The sequence below is a fragment of the Paroedura picta genome, chromosome 12, assembly GCF_049243985.1.
Source record: "Paroedura picta isolate Pp20150507F chromosome 12, Ppicta_v3.0, whole genome shotgun sequence".
NCBI classification, from domain to species: Eukaryota; Metazoa; Chordata; class Lepidosauria; order Squamata; family Gekkonidae; genus Paroedura; species Paroedura picta.
In genome coordinates, this window is record NC_135380.1 from 37,032,858 (window position 1) to 37,041,126 (window position 8,269).

Below are 8,269 nucleotides of genomic sequence, written 5' to 3' on the forward strand. Positions count from 1 at the left end.
TGATCTGTTTCTCAAATAAGTTGTTAATTTTGCCATTACTACATCTTCAACAAGTTTATTTTCCCATTCTTCTAAACTTCGGCAAACAACTGATTTATTGAAAAACAAATAATGTTGGGAAATATCTGTTTTTAGAGGGGACATTTGGTGCAAGGACTCTGAAAAGAGTATGATAATAAAGAAATGGATGTTCATACGTGGGAAGTAATGTTGAGGCAGGGATTTGGGAGTCAGAAGAGCTGGGATGTGAAATTCAAAGTCATCCCTAACAGAGATGCTCCTTATTCAGCACCTGAAAGACCTGAAAAGTATGGCTTTGTGAAGTGCTATATACCTGAAATTTTCAAAATCCATGAATGTAAACACTGAATATTTGTTCCTGTCTTGGATGTAGCACTGCCAACTCCGACCTGGGAAATTCTAGGAGATTTGGAAGCAGAATGAGTGGAGGGATTGTGAATTTGGGGAGGGATTTCAAATCTGTGGCATACCATACAGTTCACCCTCCAAAGCAGCCATTTCCTATAGGAGAACCAATCTCTATAGCAAGCTTGCTTGGGTTTCTTGATGGTCCTGGAAGGGTTTCCTGATGGGTAAAAAGGTAAAAGTACCCCCTATGCAAGCACTGGGTCATGTCTAGCATTTTCATGGCAGACTCAATACGGGGTGGTTTGCCAGTGCCTTCCCCAGTCATTACCGTTTACCCCCCAGCAAGCTGGGTACTCATTTTACCGACCTCGGAAGGATGGAAGGCTGAGTCAACCTTGAGCCGGCTGCTGGGATTGAACTCCCAGTCTTATGGGCAGAGCTTTCAGACTGCATGTCTGCTGCCTTACCACTCTGCACCACAAGAAGCATCCTGATGGGTGCGTGTTCATTAATTTTTAAATATATTTTTACATTTGTTAAACATATATTGTCATGTTGACATGCCCCCACCCCAAAATTGCCAATGTCAGGCCTGGAACTGGTGGGAAAGGAAGGGGCCCTGAGCGGGGAATGCACATAGATATACTTCCCAACCACATTCTGCATGATTGTGCCACTTATGGAGTTTCTCAAAGCCTGGAAAATTGAGAAAGGCTGATCTAAAGTCTGACAATCAATTGTAGTTCTGGGAGAACTTTAAGCCCCGTCTATGAATTACCAACCCAACTGGAATGTCACCTGCTTGTTCTCAGTTCTGCCCCCTTCTCCTTTTGCAGATTGGAGGGCAGGAGGGCATACATGTTTTTTCTGCCTCTCTTCATTTCCTAACCAATTTAGCAGCAGCGACATGCTCCAGTTTTGTTTTTACAAGCATTTTTCAGATCTTTTCTCAATCAACCCCTCCCCTTCCCCAGTTTTTTTTTCCTTGTGGGTATTTCTTGTGCCACAGCTTGAAGTACGCTCTGAATTAAGAGAAAAGGGCTGAATCTCCTGAACTGTGGTTGCCTCTCTCTCTCTCTCTCTCTCTCTCTCTCTCTCACCCACTCACTCACTCACTCACTTTGTGGCCAAGAGAGCCTCAAGGGCTCTCCCTAACCATTGAGGTCCCAAAAAGGGTCCATTCCGCCGGATTGGCTGCCCTCCACATTGATGGAGGGGAAAGTCTTTTGACCCCACCCTCTTTCCTCAGCACATCTGTCCAAGCTTGTGCAGGGCTGGCCTCTCCCACCCCACCCCCCACGCTACGAGCATTTTTGGCTTTTGCCGAGTCCTCAGTGCTTCACACTGGAGGCCCACATTTGAAATAATTTTGTTCCCTGTCTGCCCGCTGAGCAGCCCAGAAGAACGAAGTTTGCAGATCAGCGAAAGAGAGAGTCAAATATTCTCCCCTCCGTCTGCCTCAGTTTATTCCTATCTCCAAAGGGAAAAATTAAACTAAATGGATGGGAAAATGCTAGAGCTGGGTGGGAATAAGTCCATATTACTCTCTTTTAACCTCTTCGATTCCCAAAGCAAACCCTGGAAGGGGGGTGGGGGACTATCCATTCCTACACATAGTACGCTTGCTGCGTTCTGTTTTTGTCTCTGGTTATGGTTGGCTATTATGGCCCGGGGGCAGCTGAGTGAAAAGCAACAGTCTGACAAACAAAAGGACTTCTGTATATCACTCAATCCTGTCCAAAGTTTCAGGCTGGGATTTGGGATACGGTCAGTGCAGCTGCTTGGGAATATGACTTACTTGGATCATAACCGTTTAGCCATAGTCAAGGTTGATGTGCCGGGGGAACCAGCTAGAGAGACACATATGGTTGTATACAGTTTTCTGGTCACCACATGAGCTGTTTCCAGCAAGGGAGCAAGGCTAGTTAAAGCAAAGAGAGAGGAAAGCCGATTGTTACCTCCCATCCTGGACCCAAAGTGTATCGTAGGAAGACAAGCTGACAGAAGGAGCCCATGCTTCCGGTAAGCCATGTGACGGACTTGACCTACTGTTACCCTGTGACTTATGCAAAATCTACCCACTGGTACATCATATTGGTTTTGATGGGTACAGGAGTGTGAGCTGTCCCCTGGTGTCAGGAGGAGGATGAAGGGATAGGGTTGCCAGGACCAGGTTTGGAAACTCCTGGAGATTTTGGGATGGAGGATGGGGAGGACAGAGACCTCGCTGGGGTGGGGCACGATGCCATAGAGTCCACCCTCCAAAGAAGCCATTTTCTCCAGGAGAACTGATCTCTGTTCATACTGTCAACTCAGACAGGCAGCTGCTCTCCAGGGTTCCAAGCAGAGGTCTTTCACACCACCTAATGCCTGGTCCAACTGGAGACGCTGAGAATTGAAACTGGGACTATATGCAGGCAAAGCAGAGGCTCTTCCAGTTGTCTTCCTCCCTTTGGTGCATCTGGATCATCCCTTTCTGGCTCCTGTTTTCTTTTCCATCCTAGTGTCGCTGACTTTCGTTCCGCCTCCCTCGGCTGTTGTCTCCACTTTTCCTCCATCCCAACCCTTGGGGTTTCAGAACATCATTTCCCATCTCCTCTTGCTTCTTCTAACAGCAGAATGCTACTTTAGGTTGTTTCCCTATGTGCATATGTGCCATCATTACCACTGACCTATGGATCTCAGCAAGGGAAATGGAAAACAAGAGTGGTTTTCCACTGCCTTCCTTAGTGGCCCACCATCCAAATACCAACCCTGCTTAGCTTCTGAGAATTCGATTCCAAAAACAACAAGAGTTCACAAAAATAGTATGAGCAGACAAATTCCAACCTGTTTTTTGTTAGCTTCTTTGATCTGACAGGATTCAGCTATACCATACCATCTGACATCCTCCTTTAGGTTGTTGAGGGTAATTGGCCAACCTGGTTTAACATGGGAATATGTGACTTCATTGAAGGAGGAGGCCATGCCTTGGAAGACCTTCCCTTGAGTTCAGCATCTCAAGTCCTCCCCAAATGGACCCTAAGTTAGCACAGGTGCTGTCCTCTGATTCACAAGGACCTTCAAGCCAGGAGGTTCCAACATGGTCACATCCACTGTCATACCCATCACAGTCTTGTGAAGGATCCCTGGAGCAGAGAAGACAGAGGACAAAGACTGAGGCTTGGAGTAACTGTTGCTCAATGGTAGAGTATGTGCTTGGCATGCAAAAAGTCCCATGTTCAATTCCCAGCTAGGGATGTGCACTGCAGACTGCTTTGGTTGAAAAATCTCTGAAGCATGGTTGATTCGAAGAAAAATCGACTGAATACAGTCTGACACATAAAATCCCACAGGGAGACAGAGCCAAAGCATGCTTCTGCACGCTTTGGCTTGCTTTGGTGCACGCACACCTGCCTGTAGCAAAGTTCCTCCAGTGAAGCCCCACCCTGGCCCGCTCCCTGCCCGGGCTGCTGCTGCTGCCACCACTCCCTCCCTCCCTCCCTCACCTGGGGCTTATCCCCCAACCCCCAATTGGAGAGAAGCACTCCCATTTCTCTGCCTGTCTGCTGGAGGGGTGACACAAGCAGTAGCCTCCATGGCTGACACCTCCCCTGAGTACCACAGAGTAAGTGTGCCATGGGGGAGAGCATCCTGCCATTCTGCCAGGGATTGCGACACATCACCCTGCTACCCGGGTGAGGCTGAGCCGGGGCAGGAGCTGCCCTGGAGTTGGAGAGGGCGAGCTTTGAGGAGGGGGAGGTTGGCCCTTGCTTTTCCTCCCCCCCCCCCAAAGCAAGCTCCATGCCCACCATGGCAGCGTGGCTATTGCCTGCCCACTGGAGCACTTTAATGAGAGCAGCCACTTCAGCCGAGCTTATACTGGCCCAAGGTGGGTTCTTCCAAACCCAAAGTGGTCTGATTAGTGCACATCCCTATTCCCAGCATCTCCTGTTAAAAGAATCAGATGGTAGGTGCTATGAAAGACTTCTGCTGAGACCCTGGAGAACAACTGCCAGTCTGAGTAGATATATTGATTTTGACGGACCAAAGGTCTGAGTCATTATAAGGCCATCCATTCTGACCAGGTTCAGGAGTGTACACTTGGCAGCCTAAGGCTTCCCCTTGCCAGGAGAAACCAATAAGTCATTGCAGGTTCTAACCTCCACCATTCCTCTTGAGTAAAGAAGCTCACTCAGCTTGTGTAAAGGAGCTTGATGTGGGACCAGCCTCATCTGCAGGGAAATGCCCTAGATAAGGCTGCAGTGAGTTGGTTTGGCAGTTTTGCTGATGGTACAGGATGGGCTAGACCAGCTGGAGACTGAATTCTGCAACCTCATTAACTAACCCTTGAATTGCATTTAGACCTTGCCCTTGGAACATGTGCTTTGACCTGGGCTAAGTCCTTGGATTGCCTTTTGGTCTTCTCCTTTTGGTTGTGTTACAGGGCCCAGAATTTCATAAGGTTTTCGGCCAAGGCAGCCTGAAGCACATATCCCTAGTTGTGGTTGCTGTGGCTTCCTCTGGCTTACTTTCCCCTTGAAAGCTAGAACACCTGGGCAAACCTAAATAGAGGCTGGGATCTTGTGGTGTAGTCTCGTTGTTGTTGTTGTTAGGTGCAAAGTCATGTCCAGCCCATCGCGACCCCATGGACAATAATCCTCCAGGCCTTCCTGTCCTCTACCATTCCCCGGAGTCCATTTATGATCTTTTAAAGTTTTTCAATTTTATTTAATACTATTTTTTTTAACTTCATGTGATTCTGCAAATGTTGCCGCTCCCCCAGTCATCAGCAGTATCACCAGCACCTTGTGGGGAAGTGTGAGGGGGGAAGTTTGGAAATCTACTCCCCCCCCCAAAAAAAAATAATCCTCTCTGATCAGGATTCTAAAAATTCTCTGATGCTAAAATCTCAGGTTGATTTCTTGGGCTTTTCTGCACATTGGTCATTATCACGTGAAGCCTGCTGTATGGCAAAGCATGAGAAATAATGGCAACTCAATGGCACTCCAGATCTCTCAAGCTGACTTGAATGTTTCTGGGTGCTTTTCACACATCTTACACTCCTCACTAGTTGCTGGAAATGCGAGAGGGGAGAGCAAGGTGCTTTAGTCTTGCTTCGCTTTGGCCTGCCAACCAGTTCTCCATTTTTAAAAATAACTTCCCATCCCTGGAACTGGGGAGAGGGAGGCGGGTGCAAAGGCGGGACATTGGAGGCGGAGGTAGCGCTTCTTTGACTCCAGCAATCCCCCTGCTGGTTGTCCACCAGGGGATAGTGCTTTTTAGGTTGGTGAATCCACTTTTTGGGATTCACCAACTCACACTTTAAAATAGCGGATGTTGTGAGCAGTTTGCTGGCCAGACATAAGAGGTTGGCTACATCATACGGAGTGGCCAGAATATAGCGTCTTCAGGTGGTAAACATGATGCTAAATTTATGGCATGCAGAAAAGCCCCTTGTTCTTTCCTCTCTCTCTCTCTTTTTCTTTGACACTCCACTACTCTCAGCTTTCTTTTCCCTCTGAAGCATGCTCAGTCCTCACAAGGCTATTTTGTCATTGTTAAAGGAACCATAATTTTCTGCACACTCCCTTTAGATTCACAGAGAGCTTAACCGGTTCTGTGACATTTGACATCTACCCAAGTGGCCAGCCTGTTTATTTGTATTTAGAGTAATGATGTTACTGATATTTCCCTTAATTCCCCATCCCCATAAATACTTCTAAGTGCCCACAATACAATTGCTTTATGGTTTTCATCATTTGGGATTTCAGTTTATTTCTGTGACAAAGTTGGGATAAATTTTGTAAACAGATTCTTGTCGGTTTGGACTGCAGGTTTTAGCTAAGCCTGAACCCAGCAAAAGAATCAATGCCATTTCCTGACCCAGAAAAGAATCAGGGCTGTTCTTTGGAAGCCTTCATCAGACCCAGATCAGCAGATCTGGTTCTGATTACAGTACAATTTTTCAGCAAACAAAACCCGTGAAGTTGTAGTGGATCTTGAGATTATGGCAAATATAGGACTGCTCCCAATGCAGTCGCTAGCCATGTGTTTTCTTCTGTCCTAGAAGCACTTGATATGTAACACAATGCCATGGCACTAGTGTTTGTCCCACCTCACTAGCAGCATTCATTCATTCATTCATTCATTGTATGGTCTGTGTTGTGTAGCCAAGAAATCCAAGGATTGTCTGGCAAACAGGCAAGGGACGTTTGGAGGTGGTTTGCCATTTCCTGCTTCTGCATCAGGAACCCTAGTGCTCCTTGGAGGAACTGTCACCCAGTTCCTTGGAGGACTCCCATCCAAATACTAGCCCAATCAGCCCTGCTTCGTTTCCAACTGATGACAGGATTGGACTTGCCTGGGCTATCCAGGTCAGGGCTCATTGTCCTTGACTTGACAATTGAACTGCCTGTGCGGAGCCTGCATCTTTTTGCCTTGAAATCGGGAAGTGGCTAAAGGATTGGCAATTTTGATCTGGAAAGTAGCCTGTAGAGGAAGGGTTAAATACCCCCACACACCCCACCCTGCAGTCCATGCCAATCACATTTGAAGCCTCAATCAGTTGCACTGGATTTCTTTTTCATTATTATTTAAAGGGAGAGTTTGAAGACATTTCTGCATCATGGCTAGTATGGCCTTGAAGGAAATGATAAAGAGCCAAGATGGACTGAGCCAGTAGCTGATACCCTTTTTCCTCTAATGGACCGCAAACTGCCTTTTCTCTGACCTTGCTCTGAAAACCCATTTGACAGATCCCAGTCTCCTTTCTTAGGCTGCATCTAGAACACAAAGTTCATTGCTTCTTTCCAAAGCAAACCCAGTCCAGAACTTTCACATCTGTTTGCTGCCTAATGTGGCTCAGTTTCTACAGGGACTCACAGCTGATATTATGTTTTTAAAAGAAGTGTTTGTGTAGTGGGGGGGGGGGAGGAGAACCAAAAAAGTATTGCTTAAAACCTTTGGTTACTTAGCCTTACCGGGCCAAATCCTGCTTCCACTTATGCCTGACCAGTTGGTGTTCCGAATGTTCTCCTGGGCATCTGAGTGCTCAGTGACATTGGACAGACAAGCACCACCTAGGCAGGGCTGGGTATGACCCTCTTTTTTGGGTGGGGTGGCAATGTTTCCTGTTGCCAACTCTGGGTTGGGAAATGCCTGGAGACATTGGGCACAGCTGGGGCGAGGGCAGAGTTTGTGGAGGGAAGGGATCTGATGCCATAGAGTCACCTCCCCCCCCCAAAAAAAACTGCCCTTGGCTTCAGGAAAACAGATCTCTGTGGCCTGGAGATATATTGTAATTCATAGATAAAACCAGGCTGCCCCTGAAGACCAGCAGACCTAGCTTGTTTGATCATTCTTGCCTTGGGTCTCTCACTTTAAAGCACCTTGACATGCCCCCAGCCATTGTAACTGAGGGTCTTCTAAAACAGGGGTAGTCAACCTGTGGTCCTCCAGATGTTCATGGACTACAATTCCCATGAGCCCCTGTCCACAAACGCTGGCAGGGGCTCATGGGAATTGCAGTCCATGAACATCTGGAGGACCACAGGTTGACTACCCCTGTTATAAAAGACTTCATTCCCAGAGAGGGGGGGATAGTCTACCTATGGGTTATGAGATCCTCTGCCCATAGAGATCAGCCTCTTTGGAAGGGGAACTATATGGCCTGAAGGGGAACTATATGGCCTCACTGAAGTCCTTCCTCTCTCCAAACCCCGCTCTCCTCAGGCTCCCCACTCTAAATTTCCAGGTATTTCCCCATCTGGAGTTGACTGCCCTATTACAAGTGACAGTGGCCTCACTCACTATGTGGCTGTTGGGATGCCAGCTGCCAGGTGGGACCTAGGGTTCCCCAGGAATTACCGCTCATCAGTTCCCATGGAGAAAAGGGCTGCTTTGGAGGGGGGGATTTAGG